General features: G+C 37.3%; 1 long non-coding RNA gene across 1 annotated transcript in view; it reads right to left on the bottom strand.

Moving 5' to 3' along the window:
• Window positions 1-471: 471 nt before the first annotated feature.
• The window catches only part of LOC132021509 (uncharacterized), a 44106-nt gene continuing 17508 nt past the window's right edge, over window positions 472-27069 (bottom strand). Inside the window, exons 2-3 of the long non-coding RNA XR_009405370.1 lie at window positions 1062-1165; window positions 472-548 (exon numbers count right to left, since the gene is read on the bottom strand). This is a non-coding gene — a long non-coding RNA (uncharacterized LOC132021509). The remainder of the gene's footprint in view (window positions 549-1061; window positions 1166-27069) is intronic.

Genomic DNA, 27069 nt, shown 5'->3' with positions numbered 1-27069 from the left:
TTCTCATTATACTCAATGGTATAAATTAACAGTGTTGGTTAAGTAAGATACTTGAAATGTCTTCACCCTAGGCAACTAGGTGAGCCTGTGGGTTAAATCTTGGGATTCTTAACATTAGTTCATTTTTCTTTTACTTGACATTTTTTTTGGCACAATAGTTCAGTACTACACCCTGCAAAGTCATGGCATATTATCCATATATGCGTGAACTTGTATGGCCTCATCTGGAGGCATGCTAGGAACTGAAGGAGTTCAGAAATGTCACCCCAAAATATGCTACTCTGGCATATTAATATTTTTAATTAAAGGCACTTGAACAACAGCAAGTATAAGAAAACCACTCTGACTTTCCTTCTTTTTCTTGAAAGCAGGAGATGAAATTCCTATATGAAAGATGACCTCTCTATACAACAAGGAACATAACACTATCATCAAGGACAAGAAGTTAAGACCAAGAGACTGCAATACAAACCTTGTGAAAATAATTCTTCTCTTCCTTTAGCCTCCCCATATAGTCATTTTTCCATAATTGCCTCTCTTTGTTCAACCTAATATAAAAGCAAGTAAGTTTGGCCACTCGTTTAGGTCTTCTTTCCTTACGAAGTTTCCCGTGTTATGCAAAACTTGTATTAAATAAGTTGGTATGCTTTTCTCCTGCTGATGAGTCTTATGCCAATTTAATTCTCAGGCCCAATCAAAAAGAACCCTAAGAGGGTGAAGATAAAATTTGCCTCCCTTTCAGAGCATTATGGTTGATTACAGAGAAACAGAAGACAAAAATGGCAACAGATGGGGCAAGGTTTGAGAGAACTTAGCCAGCGGGTGAAGTGCTCCCAAGCAGCTATGACACAGTGCTTGAGAAAGGCCTAGCAAACTTGGTTGGATTCTCACAGACATAGTTATCAAAAGGGTCTAATGCGAAGGTCTAGGGACGCTAGGGTAAAAGACTCTGAGCTTATAAAGTCAAAACTTTCAGCCAGATAGGACTTTTCATTGCAATTAGAATAAAACCCAAAATCCTTAGAATGGTCTCTAAGACCTGGTAATATGTCACTGCCTACCTCTCAGTCTTTCTTCTTCCTTCCCTCCTATAATTTCTTTTAACAGTGGGAGCATAATCAATATTGACTTTCAGAAGATTCCTTTGGCAGCAGTAGGGGAGAGCCTGAAAATGAAGAGAACAGTTAGAGATCACAGGGATGGCCTAAGCAATAAAGAATCATTTAATGAATGTTTGAATTAGGAGAGTGACAGTGGGAATGAAGAAATGATGGATTCCAGCATAAATAAAACATTTTATTATTCACTCAATGAAAACAAACCTCCCACAAATTACTGAGTTCATGAAATGCATGGCAACTTCCTATGCCTTATTAATGGATATGAGTTCCTTAGCACCTTCCTAGGTTAGGTAGCTGGGGTTTCCAGCAGGTGGAAGCTATTAAACTTTCTGCTCTCCTGGCCCCTTGGTTCTCAAACTTGAGTGTGTATCATAATCTCCTGGAGGGCTTATTAAAACACATCTTCCTGAGCCCTGCTCCCAGAGTTTCCGATGTATAGACCTCTAATGAGAATTTGCATTTCTAACAAGTTCTAACAGATTCCCCTAGGTGATGCCATTGCTATGGGTCCAAGGACAGCATTTTGAGAAACACTTTCTAGCCAAAAGCAGGCAAGCTGGCAAATTGGGACTCCATTGAAAAAGGTAGGTGAGGGCTTCTTTGACTCTGGCTCTCCAAGAATGGGAAGAGAAAGACTCTTTTCTCAGGCACTTAAAAGAGTGACTGCATCTACCCAGACAGTCATCTTCCTCCTAAAGGGAGTTGGCTTTCCCAAGTTACAGACCTCATAGTATCTACCCTCTCTTAAAGGCAACCCCCCCACCAAAACACTGATAATCAACAAGAGCCTCTGGTGGCTGCTTTTAATTACTGAGTAGCTCCAGTAAGGCATTAGGGGAAGAAAGGGGGGAAAAGGTGGGGGCAGGAACATGTATTTGAGTCATTTTCTTTCCAAAAACTCCTATGAGAACCAAAAGATAAAAAAGCATAGTGCTTGAGACATTAAGAGCACTCAATAAATGTTCAGTTATTGTTAGGACTTCAACTTTTTGAGGTAGGCATTTGCAAAGATGGCTGCATTGTAACAAAGTATTTGGGAAAAACAAGTTGATCAGGAAGGTTATTAACTTAGTTAAGAACATTTTAATATGTGCATTTTCAGGGGCACCTGTGTGGCTCAGTTGTTAAGCATCTGCCTTCAGTTCAGGTTATGATCCCAGGGTCCAGGGACCGAGCCCTGCATCAGGCTCCCTGCTTGGTAGAAAGCCTGCTTCTCCCTCTCCCACTCCCTCTGCTTGTGTTCTCTCTCTCTCTGTCAAATAAATAAATAAAATCTTTTTTAAAAAATCTTTAAATATACATATATTTCATATTTATAAATTTTCATATTTATAAATTTTAATGTCATGGCTCTAGGTTAAAATTGCAGAATTTTATAAAACAGAGCTAACAAGTTATATGAGAAACAAAGACAGCAGAAAGTTTCCAGAGCTTCCTTTGGGAAATGGAGATGTGACCCAGTTTGAGGCCTCACTAGCTAGAGGGTATCCCTAATGCTAGCTAGCAGCTGGCTGGCTCATGGAGACTAGTTTTTGAGAGCAGGCAGTAAACACATGTTAAGCTTGTGATGTGCTTTGGCAGAAAGTCTTGACAAACCTCTGTCATTCTTTAAACACATGGTTCCAGAGTTTCTAAACAAAGTGCAGTGTAAACTTTGACTTTGCCTCCTCTGGTGGGAGGAAGGGAGGGGCAGATTTTGCAATGCCTTATTAAATATGTCAGGGTTTTGCTAATTACAAAAAAAAACATGTATTCTCTCCAGGGAAGAATTTCTTTTTGGCACATTCCTATACTTTAATATTTGTATCTCAGCTATCCATTCCAATAGTATTTCTATGCTTTATATACTTTCAAATTACCCTGAGACATTTACATGAGTTCTATGAATTATACCTTAAAGTACTTAAAGTAAAAAACAAACAAACAGAAAGCCTCTATAAATTTAACTAAAATTTATTAAAAATTATAAGAATGTATTTATTTGTAAAATTTTAGCAACTATTCTGTGGTTTTTTAAGCATATTATGAACCTGTAACCTGAGAAAACCTATGTAGTTAATATTCTTTAAAGTGAAAATGCAATTATTAGACTCAATCCATATTATTCAGTAAAATGCAATTCAACATTCATTTACTGTGTGACTGGTAGATTTAGGGCACACATAGGTGAATAGATGATGAAGTCCTTGTCCTTAGTGAGTTCATAGTCTTTTGACCGTGTGTTTCTCTGTTTCTGTCACTCTCCCTCACTAGAGGAAGAAGTGACTGCCACGCAGTCTGAACGTGTTGTCACCGAGGAAGGGAACTTTGGTTGGCTTTTGAAAGATACTAAGAATTGGGGTGGGGAGATGGGGAGAGAAGGGCAGGACGTTCTGAACAGAAGTAACCAAACAAGTGAGAACACTGACATAAAAAATAATCTGTTGAGACTGACAAGCAGTTCTACATGGCTATAGCTCCTGTGTTCATATTAAGAGGAATGCAAATGAGGGTAAAAAAGTTAGATGGGGCCAGATGGTAAAAGGTTCTTTTTGTGTTCTAAGGGATTTCAAATTTTACCTGTAGGTGGCTAGAAGCCATGGAAGCTTTGTAAGCAGCAAAGGTACAAGATTTGATTTGTGTTTTGGCAACAACTTTAGGGACAACAGTATAGAAACAGGACCATAGTGAAGTACCTCAACAAAAAGTCATGTTGGGATTTGGTCACAACAGCCCTCAGGAGGCAGAACTCCGTTTATTGTGTTTCCAAATGTTAGATTTGACAGTAGCCTTAAATTGTCTTTATTTTTATTATTTTTTAAAGATTTATTTATTTTGGGGGGTAGCCCATGATTTGGGGGTTGGGGCAGATGGAAACTGAGAATCTCAAGCAGACTGCTCACTGAGCTGGGAGCGGAATGCAGGGCTCAATCTCACCACTTTGAGTTCATGACCTTAGCCAAAATCAAGAGCTCAACTGACTGAGCTACCCAGGTACCTCAGCCTTAAATTGTTTTAAAAACTGTTGTATTATATAAAATGCAACAATTGCTGAAAATTAACTAAAACCAAGGCCCCATCCAAAGGCCAAAAGCATGAGAAAAGAGTGCAAAATCGAAAATATAAGGATTTCAGGAAAAAACAACACATCCCCCCCTCCCCACAGACACACACATATTAGGTAAGAAGTTAAGGAGTAAAGATAAGTGTATTTCCTTGGTGGTCAGTAAAATCTTTTCCAACAGCTTAACTAATTAACATTAGATAAAAATCTAAGACATTTTTGTGTAGGGGAAGAGGGAATATGATTCCTGGGATATACTGTGCAACAACTAAATAGTTTATTAAAGGAAGTAGAAAAGAAAGCTTGGGTTTATGAGTCAATCAATTTGATATTTAAAAGGAAAACTATGGAGAATAATATTAATAGTTATATATAAAAGATGTCAACATAGTACATAAGAGTGGCTAGGATAATTTTAGACTATAAACAGTCATAAAAAATGCTAACAAAGCACTGGGCTATATGCTACTTATGTATTATTACACAACACAAAGAACTTTGAGTTTGCAAAATCTTCATAATAAAATTTAACTTCAGAAGTTTATTTTGAAACTTATAGAGTTTCAGTGTGCATACACTAAATTTGATTTCACATTACTACTGAAAACATAAAACAGATTCAAAAAATCAAACATTAATTTTTTCTTTTTTCAAGTTTTTGTTTATATTCTAGTTAGTAGGGGCAACTAGGTGGCACAGTTGGTTAAATGTCTAACTCTTGGTTTCAGTTCAGGTTATGCTCTAATATTTGTGAGATCCAGCTCACATCTGGCTCTTATGCTCAGCATGGAGTATGCTTTGGACTGTCTCTCCCTCTCCCTCTGCTCCTCGCCACCTCTGTGCTCTATCATGCCCTCTTTCTCTCTTTCTAAATTATTAAAAACATATTTAAATTTCAGTTAACATACAGTGTGATATAGTTTCAGGTGTAACATTTAGTGACTCAGCACTTACCTATAACACCGTGTTCATCACAACAAATACCCTCTTTAAATACCCATCACCCATTTAACCTGTCTACCTGCTCACCTCCCCTCCAGTAACCCTCAGTTTGTTCTTTATAGTTAAGAGTCTGTTTTCTGGTTTGCACCTCTTCCTCCCCACCATGTTCATCTGTTTCATTTCTTAAATTCCACATAAGTGGTATCAAAAAGTATTTTCTTTCTCTGACTGACTTATTTCACTTAGCATAATGGTCTCTAGCTCCACATCATTGCAAATGGCACGATTTCATTCTTTTTTTATGGCTGAGTAATATGCTGCTGCTGTGTGTGTGTGTGTGTGTGTGTGTGTGTGGTGGGTGGGTGTGTGTCCCATGACTTCTTTCTCCAGTCAGCAGTCAATGGGCATTTGGGCTCTTTCCATAACTTGGCAATTGTTGATAATGCTGCTTTAAACATCAGGGTACATGTATCCCTTTGAATCAGTATTTTTGTGTCCTTTAGGTAAATACCTAGAAGTGCATTGCTGGGTGATAGGTAGTTCTATTTTCAACATTTTGATGAATCTCCATACTGTTTTCCAAAGTGGCTGCACCAGTTTGCATTCCCAGGAACAGTGTAAGAGTGTTCCCCATTCTCAGCATCCTCACCAACATCTATTGTTTCCTATGTTGTTAATTTTAGCCATTCTGACTGGTGCCAAGTGATAGCTCATTGTAGTTATGATTTGTATTTGGTGGTGGGTGATGTTGACCATCTTTCCATGTGTGTGTTAACCATCTATATGTCTTCTTTGGCAAAATGTCTATTCGTATCTTCTGTCCATTTTTTAACTGGGTTATTTTGTTTTTTGGGTGTTGAGTTTTATATGTTCTTTATATATTTTTAGGATTCTAATCCTTTATCAGATATGTCATTTGCAAATATCTTCTCCCATTCAAGGTTGCCTTTTAGTTTTGTTGATTATTTCCTTCACTGTGCAGAAGCTTTTTATCTTGATAAATTCCCAGTAGATTACTTCTGCTTTTGTTTCTTCTCGCCTTGGCAAGAAGTTGCTCAGCTGATGTCAAAGAGGTTACTGCCTGTATTCTCCTCTAGGATTTTGGTGGTTTCCTGTCTCACATTTAGGACTGTCATTCATTTTGAACGTGTAAGAAAGTAGTCCAGGGGCACCTGGTGGGTCTATTAGTTAGGCATCCAACTCTTGATTTTGGATCAGGTCATGATCTCAGTGTTTTGAGATCGAGCCCCACATCGAGCCTGTGCTCAGCAGGGAGTCATCTTCCTCCTTCTCTCCCCTTTCCCCTCCCCAACACTTGCACTGTCTGTATATATAATAATAAAGATAAATAAAACTTTAAAAATTGTCCAGTTTCATTCTTTTGCATGTTGTCCAATTTTCCCCAGCACAATTTGTTGAGACGATCTTTTTTTCCACTGGATATTCTTTCCTGCTTTACGATTAGTTGACTATATAATTGCAGGTTTATTTCTGGGTTTTCTATTCTGTTCCACTGATCTATGTGTCTGTTTTTGTATCGGTACCATACTGTCTTGATCACTAGAACTTTGTAATATAATTTAAACTCTGGAATTGTGATGTCTCCACCTTTGCTTTTCTTTTTCAAGATTGCTTTGGTTGTTTGGGGTCTTTTGTGGTCCCATACAAATTTTAGGATTGTTTGTTCTAACTCTGAAAAATGCTGTTGCTATTTTGATAGGGATTGCATTAAATGTGTAGACTGCTTTGGGTAGTATGGACATTATAACAATATTTGCTCTTCCAATCCATGAGCACAGAATGTTTTTCAATTTCTTTGTGCCATCTTTAATTTCTTTCATCAGTGTTTTATACTTTTCAGAGTACTAGTCTTTTACCTCTTTGGTTAGGTTTATTTCCAGGTACCTTATGGTTTTCCATCGTATATGGAATCAATTCCTTGAAGAAATCAAATGTTAAATTAAGTCTTATTTCACACAGGTTCTCAAAATGAGTCATAGAGGAAATTATTCAATCAGATCCGCTTTTGTTATTATTAACTTACTTAATGGAATGTATAAAATAAAAAAAAAACCCTACTAAATTTAATTGAATCTTTTTAAAGATAGCATAAAATATATTCATTAGAGGGATGCCTGGATGGCTCAGTTGGTTAAGCAGCTGCCTTCGGCTCAGGTCATGATCCCAGTGTTCTGGGATTGAGTCCCACATCAGGCTTCTTGCTCAGCAGGGAGCCTGCTTCTCCTTGTGCCTCTTCCTGCCACTCTGCCTGCCTGTGTGCTCGCTCTCTCTCTCTCTCTCTCTCTCTCTGACAAATAAATAAATTTTAAAAAATATTCATTAGAAACTCTGATGTCAATATGTTTGTCTTAAACATGGAACCAAATTACAAACAAACTTCACTTAAAAGGTATTGCTCTTATTTTCCCCTATTTTTTCTTTTCTTTTTTTCTGAGATAAAATTGGTATTTGTTTCAGGCATACAACATTATAATTTGATATTTGTATACACTACAAAGTGATCACCACCATAGTCCAGTTACCAGGCATCACCTTATGGCAGAGCTCCTTCACCAACTTTGTCTACCCACCAAACCTCCTTCCCCTCTTATAATTACCCATCTGTACGTATGAATTTGGTTTTTTAAAGTAAACTCTATGCCCAAAGTGGAGTTTGAACTCATAACCTTGAGATTAAAAGTCACATGCCCTACCAGCTGACCCAGCCAAGTACCTGTTTTGTTTTTTAGATGCTGTGTATGAATAAAATGATGTATGTACCTCTCTCTTTCTGACTTATTTCACTTAGCATAATACCATCAAGGTCATCCATTTGCTGCAAATGGCAAGATTTCCTTCTTTTTTATGGCTGTATTATGGCAGTAGTATTCTGTTGTGTTTGTGTATATGCGTGTACAATATATATACTACATGTCTATATTTCTATCCATCTATATATATGTATATTGCCATCTTCTTTATTCATTTATCTGTCAATGGACACTTATTTCCATTATCTTGACTATTTTAATAATCCTGAAATGAACATGGGTTTCATGTATCTTTTTGAATTAGTGTGTTTGTGTTTCTTGAATAAATACCCAGAAGTGGAATAGCTGAACTGTATGTTAGTTCTATTTTTACTTTTTTGAGGAATCTCCATACTATTTTTCTGTAGTAGCTGCACTAATTTACAATCCTACCGACAGTGAACAAAAGCTCTCTTTTCTTCACATCCTCTCCAACACTTACTTCTTGTCTTTTTGATAATAGCCATTCTGACAGGCATGAAATTGATAACTCATTCTGGTTTTTATTTCCATTTCTCTGATGACTAGTAATGTCAAACATCTTTTCAAGTGCCTTTTGGCCATATATATGTTCTTTGGGAAAATGTCTATTCAGATCCTCTGCCCATTTTTCAGTCAGGTTGTTTTTGTTATTGTGTTAGGAGTTCTTTATATATTTTGGATATTAACCCCTTATTGGATATGCGATTTGCAAATATTTTCACCCATTCAGTAGCTTGCCTTTTTGTTTTGTTGATGGTTTCCTTTGCTGTGCAGATACTTTTTAGTTTGATGTAGTCCTGTTGTTTATTTTTGTTTGTTTCCCTTGCCTTTGGAGTCAGAAAGAAAGAAAGAAGGAAAACATTGTTAAGATCAGTATCAAGGAGCTAACTGCCTATATTTTCTTCTAGGAATTATATGGTTTCAGATTGTACTTTCAAGTCTTTATTTTGAGTTTATTTTTGTGTATGGTATAAGATAGTGATCTAGTTTCAGCCTTTTGCATGTGGCTATCCAATTTTCCCAAAACCACATATTGAAGAAATTGTCTTTTTCTCATTGTATATTCTTCTTTTTTTTTTTTTTTAAAGATTTTATTTATTTATTTGTCAGGCATAGAGGGAGAGCGAGCGAGTGAGCACAGGCAGACAGAGAGGCAGGCAGAGGCAGAGGGAGAAGCAGGCTCCCTGCCGAGCAAGGAGCCCAATGCGGGACTCGATCCCAGGACACTGGGATCATGACCTGAGCCGAAGGCAGCCGCTTAACCAACTGAGCCACCCAGGCATCCCTCTCATTTTATATTCTTGGCTCCAACTTCTCTCTTTAGGTCTATTAATATTTGCTAGTCTCTGCATATAATGGTCTATCGTAAGTTGATAACATCTTAAGTTTGAGTACATTCTAAAAACTACATTCTTACTCCCTCACCAAATGTGTTTGTTCTGTTTTTGATGTCATATTTTACATTTTTAAATTTTTTTGTATACCTTAACTAATTATTATAATTTTATTACTTTTGTCTCTTAACCTCCATATTTTCTTGCTACTTGGTAGTGCCTCCCCCCCACCCAATCCTAATGAATAACCTTTAGTATTTCCTGTAAGACCTGTTTAGTGGTGATGAACAACTGTTGTTTTTGTTGCTTGAAAAACTTTTTATCTTTCAGTTCTGAATGATAACCTTGCCAGGAAAACTATTCTTGGTTTGAAATTTTTTCCTTTCAACAATTTGGGTATATCAAGCTGCCCACTTTTGGCCTGCAAAGTTGCCACTGAAAAATCAGCTCATAGTCTTAAGGGTTTCCCTTGTCTTTTACAAGTTGTTTTTCTTTTGATACTTTCAATATTACAACTTTTGGAGTTAAAATTATAATGTGTCTTGGTGTAGATCAGTTTGTATTCATCTTATTTGGAAACTCTGTGTTTCCTGGAGCTGGATGTCTGTTTTCTTCCCCAGGTTAGGGAGGTTTTTCAGCCATTATTTTTTCAAATAAGTTTTCTACTCCTTTCTCTTTCTCTCTCTTCTCCTGATTAACCCTTGTAATGCAAATGTTATTCTGCTTGATATTGTCCCACAAGTGCCTTAAGCTATCTTCACTTGAAAAAATTCTTTTCTCCTCTAGCTGTTCTGATTGGATTTCCACTGCCCTGTCTTTCAGGTCATTGATCTGTTTTTCTACTTTGTCTAGTCTGCTTTGAAAATTTCATGTATTTTTTAATTTAGTTATTGTATTCTGTAGCTCTGTGACCGCTGTACTTTATCTTTTCTGTCTTTTTGGTGAAGTTCTCAATATGTTCATCCATTCTTCTCCCAAGATCAGTGAGAATCTTTACTACCATTACTTTGAACTCTTTATCAGGTAGATTATTTATATCCTTCCATTAAGGTCTTTTGTCATATTCTCTTCTTTGGGACATACCCCACTGTCTTCTCATTTTGCTTGACTCTGTATTACATGAAACAGCTACTGTCTTGAAGGAGTGGCCTTATGTAAGAGTTGAACTTTATCACTCTACCTTGCCCTCGCTTCTAATCTTCATAATGTCTAAATAGCCTTATTTGTTCTTGATAGGTTCCAGTTGCTAAGGGTGTGCCAAGGCCCATCAGTGTTCCAAAGGAAGAGGTCTTAGAAAGTACCTAATTTCAGGCTAACTGCAAGCCAGATCCTTGGGCAACAGGTTTTAAGGTATGTAAGTATGTATAGTCTTGTGGTTCCATAATTGTAAACTTTGCTGGACTCCACACCAGATCTAAAGGAGTTCCCTGGTGACTGTTGCAAAAATATGGCTTTCAATATGTATATAAGATTCTTTATGGGAGGTATCAGTAAACTGTGGCAAAACCAAAGGGTGGCAATAATATGGTGTCTCCTTGCCCATGTTCACAGAGTGAATCTCTGTAGCCTCTGGATGTATGACAAACCTGAAGACTGCCCCTCAGACTGAAGCTTCTTGGAATGAAAATAATATGCCTTTTAACAGGAAACCTGAAGGTGTATTTCAGTCTATTTGTGCTCTGCCCTGGGAACAGCTGTCTGCCAAGGACCATCTCTAATTTCTCATATGTGGAGCCCAGAATTGTGATTGGCTAGACACAGGGGCCAGGCACTCAAGGGGCATCCCTTGATGTGTCTTCCCACTATGGCAGGACAGGCCATAGCTATAGCATATGGGAATGGGGTGCTGGAACCACCAGGCCAGGGTATGACATAGTGGGCCATGGCTGTGGCTGTGGGGGCAGAAGCTTCCATCAGAGCTAGCAAGCTAGAGAGGAGTTGTGAAAATTGTGCAACACTGGCACCAACAAAATAGAAGAATGCAAAAATGGCACCCACCAAGCCTTCAGTCTCTGGGGAAGGTCCCAACAGTTTCCTGCCTCTCTGGCAGATGCTTTAAGATTAACAAAGAGTCTCTTTTGCTTATAGTCTAGGCACCTTTCAAACTGTTGCTTTTGTGGAGGGTCCCAGGGTGAGTGCAGATATGGACAAGCCCTTTAAGAGCAGATTTTCCATTTCTTAAGGCCCTATGGTTCTCCTAGAAGTAAACCCTGTTGGTTTTCAAGGCCAGATGCTTTGGGGACCTTCTTTCTAATGCAGCTTCTAAGGGTTAGGAATGTTGGACACAAATCCCTCACTCTGAAGCTCTGTATTAAGAGATCCTTCCCAACTATAGATTCTGCCCTAGCGTGGAGTTTCTTACAAAACCACTTCTCTTCCTCTCCTACATGCCTTAATATGGCCTTTTTGTTGTGAGGATGCTTTTCAGCTAGCTTCCAAGTCCTTATCATAGGGAATTGTTCCACTTGGAGCTGTAGATTTATTTATTGTCTTTATGGGAGGAGGTAAGTTCAGGATCTGTCAATGCTGCCATCTTGAATCTCCCTCTATTCCACCCCCACTACAAACACTTATTTTGTGAATTTCAAATCTATTTTACTGTATATAAATTACACCTAATTTTTAAAATTTCATTAAAGAAAAGTATAAAAAAGTTTCACCTTAAAAAAAAACTTTTCAAACCTATATAAAAGTTAAGACTGGTATAATGAAACTAGATTCACTGGGTTAACATTTTGCTATTTGCTTTCTCTCTCTTTCCAGAACTAAATAAAAGTAAGTTGTAGATTCCACAGACATCAAGACACTTTTCCTTCTAAACACATCAGCAAAACTTAAGAGGTATTTTGATAACCAAATTTTGATACACTCAATTGACTCTATCAAAAACCACCTTGGAACAAAGAGACAGATAAATGTGCAATGTAGAATAGATAAGTTGAAATTAAAACTTCATTATATTTGATGAAAAATGAAGGCAAAGGAGCATGACAAATTAGTGGGGGAGGAAAAAAGAATCATTCAATAAAAATGCCAGGATAATTGGCTAGCCATTTTGGAAAATAAATCAATTAAATCTTAATTTTATGCAATACACCAAAATAAAGTATAAATATATTGGGAATTATAGGTTAAAAAAATCTTATCATTAAAAGAGAAAATAGGGGCTCAGTCAGTTTAAGTGTCCAACTCTTGCTTTCAGCTCAGGTCATGATCTCAGGGTCATGAGATTGAGCCCCACATCAGACTTTGTGGTCAGCAGAGAGTCTTCTTGAGATGCTCTCCCTTTCCACCTCCCTTTGCCCCTCCTCTGCTCTCTCTAAAATAAATAAATAAATATTTAAAAAAGGAAAGAAAGAGAAAATAATCATTTGTTTATGTTAATTATTTGCCTTAGCATTTACAGTTTGCTTCAAATGACAAATTTTAAAGATTTTATTTGAGAGAGAGTGAGAGACCTCAAGCAGAGGAAGCAGCAAAGGCAGAGGGAGAAGCAGATCCCCCACTGAGCAGGGAGCCCTATGCATGACTTGATCCCAGGGCTCTGGATCATGACCTGAGATAAAGACAGATGCTTAACTGACTGAGCCACCCAGGTGTCTCTCAAATGATAAATTTTGTACAATATGAATGAGAATCAGATAGGTGAGAAAAGGAGAGTAAGGGAAAAATAAAGAATGAATATTAACAATCTCTGGCTGGGTAAAAACTTTTCATCTTAGATACAATGATGGACTTAGTAAAGAAAAATATGTGTTACTACATAACAGTTAAAAGTTGACATGGGGGGGGACAAGATGGCGGGGAAGTAGGAGGAGGTGCCTTTTAAACCTGTACTCTAAAGTGAACTGATTACCTACCAAAGAATCCGATCACCCATGAAATTAGCCTGAGATCAGAATTATACACGTCTGGATCTCTACATGGGAAGAAAACTCCAGTGGGCAGGTAAAGTGGAGTGGGAATGGTGGACTGATATCGGAAGATAAAAGGGAGAGAGAGCCACCAGAGGCGACTGGTTGGAAAGTAATACCCCTAATACAAGCGAGAGTGCCCTGTGTCTGGGGACCAGTATTAACTTGGAGACTGGTTGAAAGCACTCCAAAAGAGCAAAGGATCGCGGGGCAGGGCAGGGGGGAATTGTGGGAATCGGGCAGCTAGGGACAGGGGCTTAAGTCCCTGGTCCCAGGACAGCCTCCCCTGGTGATGAGCCAGAAAGAGTGCGGCGGAGAAAACAGGTCTTCGTCCCCAAGCCACCAGCGTGCCCGAGAACACGTGGGGTCTGGCTCCTGTGAGGGGCTGGGAGCCTCCCCAGATGACAGAACGCACAAGCCCTGCCATAGAGCCCGAGATGCGCGCGCCCCAAACTCTCCCCTGAGAGAGGTGCACGAAGGCCCAGCCTGGTGCTTTTGGATCTGTGCCCCGTTCTCAGATTCTGAAACGCGTGCTAGACCCACAGCCTCCCCTGAAAGAGGTGTGCGCAAGCCGGGCGCTCTTAGACCCAGAAAGACCAGGCACTCCCAGCCCGGGCCAGTGGGAAAATCTCAGTGTGTGATCACTGCTTGGAACCTCTCTGGTGGTCTGGAGCTGCCCAGACAGCTGCCGCTGCCGTGGTTTTGGGTACAAGCAAAAGATCCTGCGTCCCCAGGGACCGTGACTCGGAACCTGCTCTGCCAGCAGCCAAGGGGGAACTTATTTGGGCTCTGCAGCCAGACTGAGGCTTCTCTCTGAGAGGGAGGTCAGGGTGCAGTTTGTTTTCCTCTAAAACTACAAAAACCATCAAAAGCGGTCAAGGTGAGAGAAAAAAAAAAGTGAACAAACATAAAAACTGCCGGAGAACAAAAGCCTGAAAAAACCAATTTCCTCAGAGTCCACCCCCTTGAGGGGGACGGGAGGACTTAACTCAGGGAACATCACTGACTGAAAACCGATGTGGCAGGCCCTTCCTCCAGAAAACCAACAAGAGAACAACCGCCACTACTTCATAGGACAACTTTTATTTTTAACTTGTTCCCACTATTCTGGTTCGTTTTTTAAAAATATATATAATTTTTAACCTATTTACCGTCACAGTGAGATGTCCAGTACATCATATTCCATAATAACCTTCTAACCTGAACTTTTTGATAGATACACCTGTGTTTTTCTTTTGAATTTCTATTTTTTGAATTTATTTTTTTTAAATTTTAGTTTAGTTTAGTCTAGTTTATTCCTTTTTATTTTTATTTTCTAATATTCATACAGAGTTAAACTTCAAAGTAATCCCCTTTCCCCAATCAATACTACCCCTATAGGTAAACCAATTTTTAATCCCCCTTGATCTTAGGAAAGCCGAGTCCTTTAACAAAGATATGAAGATACATCCAGGAAGAATCAAAACAACCTTCCTTATCCACACTGAGAATTTATAACCACTCTCCCATCTTTTTCTTCCACCACTGTTTCTGTGTTTTTGTGTTTGTCCTGGTAGTATATAAATCTTACACTTGGGGTTCTTTTTGATGAGGTTCTTCCTTTATTTGCATACTTTTTTTTCCTCTTGTCATATACTTTTATCAATCTTCTTGTTTGTCTATTTTTGTTTGTATACTTCATAAATCTTACCTTGGGGCCCATTTGGGCTGAACCTTCTCTTTTATTTTCCCTTTTTTCTTCTGTCTCTCTCTCTCTCTCTCTTTTTTCTTTTTCTTTTCTTTCTTCTCTCGTTTGGGTGGGGAATCCTGATTGCTCAGAAGCATTCCAAGGTACACCTTGACTGCACCACCACGGTCGATACATCCAGCTACATCTGTTCAGTCATCTCTCATCAAAATGACTAGGAGGAGGAATGCCCAACAGAAGAAAAATACAGAGGATAGGTCTTCTGCAACAGAGCTAACAGCTATCAACATAGACAATATGTTGGAAAGAGAATTCAGGCTAACAATTATCTAGGCTATAGCTAGGTTGGAGAAAGCCATGGATGACCAAACGGAATTGATTAGGGCAGAACTGAAAGTGACCAGACAGGATGTTCACAATGTTAGGGCTAAGCTGAAAGCTACCAGGGATGAGCTTCACAATGCTCTCAATGAGTTCCAATCTAATCTAAATTCTCACAAAGCTAGGGTAACTGAGAAGATAGAATTAGTGATCTAGAGGACAAACAGATAGAGAGAAAGGATCAGGAGGAAGCCTGGAACAAACAGCTTAGAAGCCATGAAAACAGAATCAGGGAAATAAATGATGCCATGAAACGTTCCAGCGTCAGAATTATTGGAATCCCTGAAGGGGAGGAGACAGAAAGAAGTCTAGAAGATATAGTGGAACAAGTTCTTCATGAAAATTTTCCCAAATCGCGAATGGAACAAGCGCTCATGTACTAGAGGCCGAATGGTCTCCACCCAAGATTATACAGTCCAAAAAAAACATCAAGGCACCTGATAGTCAAATTGAGGAATCATAATTGTAAGTATAATCTCTTGAAAGCTGCTAGGACAAAGAAGCTCCTTACTTACAGAGGAAAGCCCATCAGAATAACGTCAGACCTGTCCACAGAGACCTGGCAAGCCAGAAAGGGCTGCCAAGATATATTCAGGGCATTAAATGAGAAGAACATGCAGCCAAGAATACTTTATCCAGCAAGACTGACATTCAAAATGGATGGAGAGATAAAGACTTTCCAAGACCGTCAAGGCTTAAAAGACTACGCAACCACCAAGCCGACACTGCAGGAAATATTAAGGGGGGTTCTATAAAAGAGGAAAAATCCTAAGAATAGCATTGAACAGAAATATAGAGACAATCTACAGAAAGAAAGACTTCAAAGGTAACACGATGTCCATAAAAACGTATCTATCAATAATCACTCTCAATGTGAATGGCCTAAATGTGCGCATAAAATGGCACAGGGTTGCAGATTGGATAAAATAACAGGACCCATCCATATATTGTCTACAAAAGACCCATTTTGAACCTAAAGATACACCCAGACTGAAAGTGAAGGAATGGAGAAGCATCTTTCATGCCAATGGGCCTCAAAAGAAGGCTGGGGTAGCGATTCTCATATCAGATAAATTAGATTTTAAACTAAAGACTGTAGTCAGAGATACAGAAGGACACTACATCATTCTTAAAGGGACTATCCACCAAGATGATCTAACAATTGTAAATATCTATGCCCCCAATATGGGAGCAGCCAATTACATAAGAAAACTGTTAATCAAGATAAAGAGTCAGATTGATATGAATACATTAATAGTAGGAGATCTTAACACACCTCTCTCAGAAATAGACAGATCATCGAAGCAGAAAATCAATAAAGAAACAAGAGCATTGAATGACACATTGGACCAGATGGACCTCATAGATATATACAGAACATTCCACCCTAAAACAACAGAATACTCATTCTTCTCAAGTGAACATGGAACCTTCTCTAGAATAGACCACATACTGGATCACAAATCAGGACTCAACTGATACCAAAAGACTGAGATTATTCCCTGCATATTCTCAGATCACACTGCTTTGAAACTGGAGCTCAATCACAAGGAAAAGTTCCGAAGGAACTCAAACACTTGGAAGCTAAAGACTACCTTGCTTAAGAATGCTTGGATCAACCAGGAGATCAAAGAAGAACTTAAACAATTCATGGAAACCAATGAGAATGAAGACACTTTGGTCCAAAACCTATGGGATACAGCAAAGGCGGTCCTAAGGGGGAAATACATAGCCATCCAAGCCTCTCTCAAAAAAATTGAAAAATCCAGAACACAGCAGCTGTCTCTACTCCTTAAAGAACTGGAGAATCAACAACAAATCAAACAAACTCCACACATAAGAAGGGAAATCATCAAGATTAGAGCTGAGATAAATGAGGTAGAAACCAGAGGTAGAACGTATCAATGAAACTAGAAGCTTGGTTTTTTGCAAGAATCAATAAGATCGATAAACCATTGGCCACGCTAATCCAAAAGAAAACAGAGAAAGCCCAAATTCATAACATTATGAATGAAAAGGGACAGATCACAACTAACACCAAGGAAGTAGAAACAATCATCAGAAGTTATTATCAACAATTATATGCCAATAAGCTAAGCAACCTAGATGAAATGGATGCATTCCTGGAAAACTATAAACTCCCAAAATTGAACCAGGAAGAAATCGACAACCTGAATAGACTGATATCTAGTAATGAGATTGAAGCAATGATCAAAAAACCTCCCAAAAAACAAGAGCCCAGGACCTGACGGATTCCCTGGGGAATTCTACCAAACTTTCAAAGAGGAAATAACACCTATTCTCCTGAAGCTGTTTCAAAAAATTGAAGCAGAAAGAAAACTTCCAGACTCTTTCTAAGAAGCCAGCATTACCCTGATCCCCAACCAGGCAAAGACCCTTCCAAAAAGGAGAATTTCAGACCAATATCACTGATGAATATGGATGCTAAGATTCTCAACAAGATCCTAGCAAACAAGATCCAACAGCACATTAAGAAGATTATCCACCATGACCAGGTGGGATTCATCCCTGGGCTACAAGGATGGTTCAACATCCGCAAATCAATCAATGTGATAGAACAAATTAATATGAGAAGAGAGAAGAACCACATGGTCCTCTCAATTGATGCAGAAAAAGCATTTGACAAAATCCAGCATCCGTTCCTGATTAAAACGCTTCAAAGTATAGGGATAGAGGGAACATTCCTGAACTTCCTCAAATCTATCTATGAAAGACCCACAGCAAATATCATCCTCAATGGGAAAAAGCTTGCAGCCTTCCCGTTGAGATCAGGAACACGACAAGAATGCCCACTCTCACCACTTTTGTTCAACACAGTATTAGAAGTTCTAGCAACAGCAATCAGACAACAAAGAGAAATAAAAGGTATCCAAATTGGCAATGAAGAAGTCAAACTCTCTCTCTTCACAGATGACATGATTCTTTATATGGAAAACCCCAAAGACTCCACCCCCAAACTACCAGAACTCATACAGCAATTCAGTAACGTGGCAGGATACAAAGTCAATGTACAGAAATCAGTGGCTTTCTTATACACTAACAATGAAAATACAGAAAGGGAAGTTAGAGAATTGATTCCATTTACTATAGCACCAAGAACCATAAGATGCCTGGGAATAAACCTAACCAAAGAGGTAAAGGAACTGTATTCAAGGAACTACAGAACACTCATGAAAGAAATTGAAGAAGACACAAAAAGATGGAAGACCATTCCATGCTCTTGGATCGGAAGAATAAACATTGTTAAAATGTCTATACTGCCTAGAGAAATCTATACTTTTAATGCCATTCTGATCAAAATTCCACCGGTATTTTTCAAAGAGCTGGAGCAAATAATCTAAAAATTTGTATGGAATCGGAAGAGACCCCGAATCACTAAGGAAATGTTGAAAAACAAAAATAAAACTGGAGGCATCACGCTACCTGATTTCAAGCTTTACTACAAAGCTGTGATCACCAAGACAGCATGGTACTGGCATAAAAACAGACACATAGATCAGTGGAACAGAGTAGAGATCCCAGATATGGACCCTCAACTCTATAGGCAAATAATCTTCGACAAAACAGGAAAAAATATACAGTGGAAAAAAGACAGTCTCTTCAATAAATGGTGCTGGGAAAACTGAACAGCTATATTTAGAAGAATGAAACTCGACCATTCTCTTACACTGTACACAAAGATAAACTCAAAATGGATAAAAGACCTCAATGTGAGACAGGAATCCATCAGAATCCTAGAGGAGAACATAGTAATCTCTTCGATATCAGCCACAGCAACTTCTTTCAAGATATGTCTCCAAAGGCAAAGGAAACAAAAGTGAAAATAAACTTTTGGGACTTCATCAAAATCAAAAGCTTCTGCATAGCAAAGGAAACAGTCAAGAAAACAAAGAGGAAACCCACGGAATGGGAGAAGATATTTGCAAATGACAGTACAGACCAAAGGTTGATATCCAGGATCTATAAAGAACTCCTCAAACTCAATACACACAAAACAGACAATCATATCAAAAATGGGCAGAAGATATGGACAGACACTTCTCCAATGAAGACATACAAATGGCTATCAGACACATGAAAAAATGTTCATCATCACTAGCCCTCAGGGAGATTCAAATTAAAACCACATTGGGATATCACCTTACACTAGGTAGAATGGCCAAAATTAGCAATACAGAAAACAACATGTGTTGGAGGGGATGTGGAGAAAGGGGAACCCTCTCCCACTGTTGGTGGGAATGCTAGTTGGTGCAGCCTCTTTGGAGAACAGTGTGGAGATTCCTCAAGAAATTAAAAATAGAACTTTCCTATGACCCTGCAAGTGCACTACTGGGTATTTATCCCAAAGATACAGATGTTGTGAAAAGAAGGGCCATCTGTACCCCAATGTTTATAGCAGCAATGGCCACAGTCACCAAACTATGGAAAGAACCAAGATGCCCTTCAACGGATGAATGGATAAGGAAGATGTCCATATGCACTATGGAGTATTATGCCTCCATCAGAAAGGACGAATACCCAACTTTTGTAGCAACATGGACGGGACTGGAAGAGATTATGCTGAGTGAAATAAGTCAAGCAGAGAGAGGCAATTATCATATGGTTTCACTTATCTGTGGAGCATAACAAATAGCATGGAGGACATGGGGAGTTAGAAAGGAGAAGGGAGTTGGGGGAAATTGGAAGGGGAGGTGAATCATGAAAGACTATGGACTCTGAAAAACAATCTGAGGGTTTTGAAGGGGCGGGGGGTGGGAGGTTGGGGTACCAGGTGGTGGGTATTAGAGAGGGCGCAGATTGCATGGAGCACTGGGTGTGATGCAAAAATAATGAATACTGTTATGCTGAAAATAAATAAAAAATAAATTTTAAAAAAAGTTGACATAAACCACCAACATAATAAAAATCTGAAAATAGAAACCAAATTGGAGAAATATTTGTGATAAGTTTTACAACACAAAAAATTCATACATACCCACAAAAAACCTTTAAGGTCCTAGTACATGAATTGGCAAGACAAATACATTTTTTTAATTACTAAAGAAGGAGTAAATGATTTAGAAAAATCTGTTAAAAAGTCAACCTTACTAAAAAACCCTGATTAATACACTTAACTTTTTTTCCCATTAGCAAAGTTTTTTCCTACTTTTTTTTTTTTTTTTTTTAATGTGCATAACCAGTTTAGTCAACCGCACTGAAAAGAACACTCTCTACCTTGCTAGTGGGTGACAGTCGGCAATTTATATTAAAATGCACTTAACTTTTGTTTCAGCATATGCATTTGGGGAACACCTTCCTAAGTTGAAATACACTTTTTATTTAGGCTTTTTGTTTTTGTTTTTCAAGTATCAGGAGTCCTATCAAGCTGCAGAGGATAATGTAGAGTTTAGTATTAGAATCTACAGGACCTGGAACCAAAGAAATTCTAGGGATCAGCTGTTCCCTCTTATTTTTCTCCCATGCACCTTACATTCTCTCTGCAGCTCTGTCCTACTCTCCTCATTCTGCTAACTGGCTTCTTTGGCTTATCTGTAGTGTCTGATTATACACACGTCTACTGCAGGTTAGCAAGGGATTCTGTTCATCATCGCTCAGGAATCCAGGCTGATGGAGACTCCCTCTCAGTAGTGTGCTTCTTTAATCATGGCAGCAGGGAGAAGAAATATGAAGAATTGTGCAATGGCACTTGCTCTTAATACATCTGCCCAGAAATGATACATGCTAAGTCTGCTCACATTTCACTGGCAAAAGCAAGGCACCAGGCCACAGCTAACTCCAAGGTCATCAGGGAAGAGCAATCCTATCACCACCCAGGAAGAAAACTGTAATATTTGTGAATAGTCCTTGTGATTCCCTTACCAATATGTTTGTGGGCTCACTTAAGCTTCTTATAAATGTGGATTAAATTTTTTTAAATGTGAATTAAATTTAAAGTTATGGTCCTTCATTATTCCTCTTTTTAAAAATTTATTTTTATATTTTATGTCACATTTACTGACATAAAATTATATAAATGAACAGAAATCCACAACACACAAGCATCATGCTGAACTAAAAAACCAGTTAAAAGTTCAAATGCATGAGTTTGGCAAATTCTCTGTTGAGGCAAAATAGCCACTTAAGCAACAAAACAACACACTAATAAGTAAACATGGTGTCATAATACTATATCCTATTATAAATTTTAAGCAATACTTGTAACTTTTAGTTTCTTCTCTAAACGTTCGTATTTATGATAAATAATTCTACTAATAGGCTTAGTGGCTTAAACTTGAAGTAAAAAAATGTTTAAATCTATCTTTTCTTTCTCAGCGTTCTGAATTTAATTGAAAAGTACCCTAAAATTACCATTTGGAAATATTTTATCTTACTCCTGCTTAACTAAAACTAATAGATAAATCAAATGCTAATGATGATAAGAATGGAACTATTATCTATCACTCTTGATTTTAAAATTTTAGGGTATTCTTCAAGATTAGCATCCTTCCTTTCCTCTTTAATAAGTAAATCCTATACAGTTCAACTTAAAAAAATCTATACTAACAAATATATTTGTTTAACTTACATATTGAAATTCTCTGTAAGACTTCATGTAAAAAAAGTTTCCAATGCTAAAATTAATTTTGATAACTACTTCTGTAGATTATTTTCTTTGACACAAATCCACAAATCTGGTATTTGTTTGAGTTTTAGATTTCTCATTTTGAAAGATCTTCTAAAACACAAATCTAATCTCATAACTCTTCAGACTTCTCTTAATTCTCTTTTCTTTGTAAGCCATCCTAGCAAAACTCCCTAGTGAGCAAAATACCAGAATTTTAAAATCAGCTTATATAGCATATTTGTAAAATTGCTTCCCTAAACCTAGAGGATGAGGCAAGAGTTTATTTTATTTCTTGCATCTTTATTACTTGGCTAACAAAGTAAGCCCTCCTTCTGAGGGTCTCCATGGTCTCCTTCTCAATCATTCAGCTTTGGTTTTATTGAACAAGGTGACTCTTTGTTTTTCATAGAATTTTCAAAAGATCTAATTGCTATGATCCAAATGTTTCAATCAAACCAGTGTACGGCTTTTGTTTTCTTATCTATACACTGGGTACACATTGGCTTTATGAGTTATATTCATCTTTATAGCCAACAACATTTAAAAAATTCCATGTCTGATCATGGTTTCTATCATAAACTCTAGAAAAAGTGAGTTGAGTTTACCATTTTTAGTGAGATAATTTTGGCTCCCTAAGCCAGAAAATTCTACTTTAAATAGCTAAAACAAATAAAAAAGGGATTTATTGGTTTCCATAATTGAAAAGTCCATCAGTAGATAGCAGAAGGTTAAAGGATTCAAACTATCATACAGATTCAGTTTCTCTTCATCCTCTACTCTGCCTTCCACTGTGTTGGCTTCACTCTTAGGAGCTATGTGGTACTCCCCAGACACCCCAGGCACACATTCATTCAGATTCAAGTTTAGTAGAAAAGTCATAGTTTCTTCCCTGTTGTTCCTCCATAAGTCACAGGATCCACTCTGATTGGGCTATTTTAATCACATGTCTTTGGCCCGGAGATCTTAGGACCTATATCAGTTATGAAATCTTTGCGTTGCAACTAACAGAAAAATCTAACTAATAGTAAACAATCCAGACATTAATATCTCATTTAACAAGAAAATTGAAGATAAGCAGTTCAAAGGCTAGTATCATTTATTGATGTTCATCCTTTTCCAGTAATCTATAATACTCATCTGGCATAAATCAAGTTACTATATATCTATATATATCTATATAGATAGATAGATAGATATGGATCAGTTTCTTAACTCTAGTTCCTCTAGTCAAGTTTTTGTTGCTAGGCCACTGTCAATATACTTTACTTAATATAAATTTATAAGAAGTCTTTTATGTAATAGAACAAATCTTTCCCCCTTCTTTTTGCAGAATATCTTGTCTATTCTTGAGCCTTTTATTTCTATATAAAATTCTATTGAACTTGTCAAGTTAAAAAAATCCACCTAAGGGACATCTGGGTGGCTCAATGGGTGTCCAACTCTTGGTTTTGGCTCAGGTCATGATCTAAGGGTCCTGGGATCAAGCCCTGCATGGGGCTCCCCAATCAGCAGGCAGTCTGCTTGAGATTCTCTCCCTTCTCCTCCCCTGGCTCATGCTCACTGCCTGTCTCTAAAATTAAAAAAATGAAAAAATTCACCTAAAATTTCAATTGAAATTAATTGAATGGATGGATTAATTTTAGGAGACTTGTCTTCTTCATAATATTGAGTCTTTCTATCCAACAATATGTTTATATTTCTCAATATATTTTTCATTAAAGTTTTACAATATTCTCCATAAGATCTTGCCTAATAGTCAAAGGATGTTCTAAATTTTTTTCTTGCTATCACAAAAAATATCTTTTAAAATGTTATTTTCCTAGTTGCATATAGAATGCATTTAAATTTTGTATATTAATTTTATATCAGACACTTTAGCTAATTATCTGATTAAGTCTGATGATTTGTTGGTGGAATCTTTTGGATTTTCCTATGTAGACAATCATCTTACCTGCAAATAATGACAGTTTTATTTATTCCCTTCCAATCTTTTAACTTTTTTTTTCTGTTGACTTACCATAGAAGTTCTTCCTTTACCTACCTAAATATTTCTGTGTCCTCGCATTAGATGTGTTTCCTGTAAAGTCCATTCAGGTGCATTTTATATGTTTTTCTTAATCTAATAATCTAAATTAATAATCTATATTTTTAAATTTGTGAGTTAGTCCAAGTGGTATTTATTAAATGTTCACTAATACAAATATTTGGATTTATTTCTACCATATTTTTCATGCTTATTTTCTCTTTTATATTAAAAAAATTTGTTTTTGGGTTTTACTTTAAAAAAATTTTTTTTTGCTCATGTCTATTGTATTAAATAAATTTTCTTTATCTTTCCCTCTGTCTACTGCATTTTGAAGTAATACATCCTACATTTATTTTTTTTTTCTTAAGATTTTTCTTTTAAGTATTCTCTATACCCAACATGGGGTTCAAACTCACAACCTCAAGATCAGGAGTTGCATGCTCTACCAACTGAGCCAGCCAGGTGCCCCAATTCTATATATATTCTTAGTGATATCTCTAATATGAATACTTAAAGTACAAAATTGATATATATACCTACCTTGATCTTGAATAAAACAAAGACCTAACATAGTTTTTCTATGATTACCTCACTCCATTGTACATGCTATTATCATTAGTATTTTAGCTGCATCTTGTTTTTGTATTCCCTCATGAGTTGTTACTAATATCATTGTTTTATACAATTAAAAATTATTCAGATTTTCCCATGTATTTACCTGCCCCCATTGTTATTCTTCTCTCCCCCCCCCTTTTTTTGTATCTCATTTCTTCCTTGTGGCATAATTTATTTAATTATGAACTATATCCTTTAGTAGGGATTCTCAACTTTTGTCTCTCAAGTTGTAGTACAGCTAGGTATAAAACTACAGGCCACCAATAATTTGTTTTTACTATTAGGAATATATTATTTCATTGTCTTTTGATTGTTGCAATTGAGAAGTCAGTTTCAATCTAATTTTGTTCTATTGGTGTGATAAGTTCAAGAATTTCAGGACAGATCAAGGAAGAGATAAGGCCATGAGATGACAATATTGCAAATAAGGTTTACTAGGTGGCAGTTGGATAGGACCACAGAAAAGGGAAATCCAATCATAGCAAGAGACTATCCTGAGATAGCTGCCTGGGGCTAACATGCAGAAGGGCAAAAGGACAATGGAACTTCTAAGGAGAGGGGAATTGGAGAGGGGCTCATGTGTCTAGGATATGTCACTCAGTAGCCTGGAGGGAATCCCTGGGTCAGAGAGCTCTGAAGGGCAATAGCAGTTTGGGTTCTCTTATAGCTACAGAGTTTGTTTTATCTATGGCTAGAAGATCTTGGGTGCAGTTCATGGGGTACAACTAGCAGGCAGGAACTAAATATTAGAAATCTTCTTGTTTAGGATGCTCTTAAAGCAACTAGATTGTAAGAATTTGCATTGGCACCAGCAGGCTTTGATTTAAAGGTCCTAGCCTGCTAGGAATAAGTAAAAAATATATACGGACCAATACAGAGATGCCATCTTGACCCCATTTATATAACAATTGGGTAATCTATCTTTTCTCTTTGGATGTTTTTAAGATCTCCTCTTTATCAAGGTGTAGATCTATCTTTTTTTCTTCTTGCCACTGTGTCTCCTGAACTTCCCAAGGATGTTCCCAACTCAAAGCTTTTGCATGTCCTAGAACTTCAACTTTGACAGAAATTCCTTCAGATATATTTTTGGCTACCTTCCCCAACTGGTCCAAGTCTCTGCTCAAATTATTTCCTGATCCTAGCTTTAAACTTTCTATTTCCTGCCCTCCTTTATTTTTCTTTATAGAATTTATTATTACTCACATTTTATTAAATATGTATTTGTTCATCACCTTCCTCTTTTCCCCAAGAATATACACTGGCAAGGGCAGAGATTCAGTTTTATTCACTGCTGTGTCCCTCATATCTAGAACAGTACCTGGAACAGTAGGTACCTAAATATTTGTTGATTTGATGAACTAGTGGCCTCTCTTCCATGCTTTATTCTTTCCTTTTTAGGCAGATGAGGCAGATGAGTTCTTTTCTGTGTATCTATGCAGATGGACCAAATATTGCTGCCCCAGATTGATATTCTTATCAGTGACCAACACAAAATGATCAGTATTTCTGAATTACAACTCCAAATTCCTAGGAGAGAAAATCTCATGGGTACAGGCTGGGTCAGTAGTCTTTCTTTGATCCAATTAGGTATATACAGCTAGGTGGCAAGTCACAAGGTACACAAGACCACAGAGGTCTTACCCCAGTGGAATAGAAGCTTTTAGAAAAGGGAGGGTCTAAGTAAGCAGGTACTCAAAAATGGTCTCAAATTTCTTTAAGGGCAAACTGAGGAAAATTGAAAGCCACCATAGAAATGTAAGCAATTATATTGTTCACTGTTAAATAAAACACTATTATATAGAATCAATAAAATAATTTGTTCATTTAAAATCATCTTTAGCATTGGCTTATAGTGTGACAATATTTTAATATTTTTATTTCTCTTGCTTTATCTTCTTCTTACTTAATCCATTGTCTAGACTTCTAACACTTTAAACTCTTGCCTCTGCCCCAGCCTTCCCTCCCGTGAGCCTTAAGTAATCCTCAAAACTTATTGTTAACTCTTCCTTTCTTAAGTAATGGAAGATTGCCTATCATTTTGTTTCTCAAAAAAAATTGCCTAATACTTGCTTTTGTTAGGAAATAAACCACTTTATGTTACAGAAGCTTATGGGTTTGTATTTTTTATGTATTAAAAACAAAGAAATCCCAAAACTAAAGATATATATTTTAAATTATTACATGAATGAATCAAAAAATCAGATGAGTAGAAAAATGAAAGATAAAAATGTACTTCCTAGAGCACTTTGTTGACCAGGACCCAACTGGCAACTACATTTTACACACAGACACACATATACACAAAGTTAAGAAAAGTTTCATCGATTTTACTTACCCTTATTAGTGCAATGCAATTTAATATTTCCTTTTTCCCTCTTTGTCTAATGTAGGTTATAGCACACTAAATTAATTTCATTCCCACAATTTGAAAGAAAAATGTCCCAAATGTAGCTATGTCACACTGTTTTTAGTATATCTGATAATTATCTTCATAACTTAAAATAATACATAAATACTGCCACTTTTTGGTTTAACTCCTGACATTTTTTCATTGACTCCACACTAAAAATCAACATTAAGAATTTAGCT

This window comes from Mustela nigripes, chromosome 7 (genome assembly GCF_022355385.1).
Source record: "Mustela nigripes isolate SB6536 chromosome 7, MUSNIG.SB6536, whole genome shotgun sequence".
NCBI classification, from domain to species: domain Eukaryota; kingdom Metazoa; phylum Chordata; class Mammalia; order Carnivora; family Mustelidae; genus Mustela; species Mustela nigripes.
The sequence above is the reverse complement of the archived record's forward strand: the minus strand, read 5'-3'. Positions and strand labels throughout refer to the sequence as shown.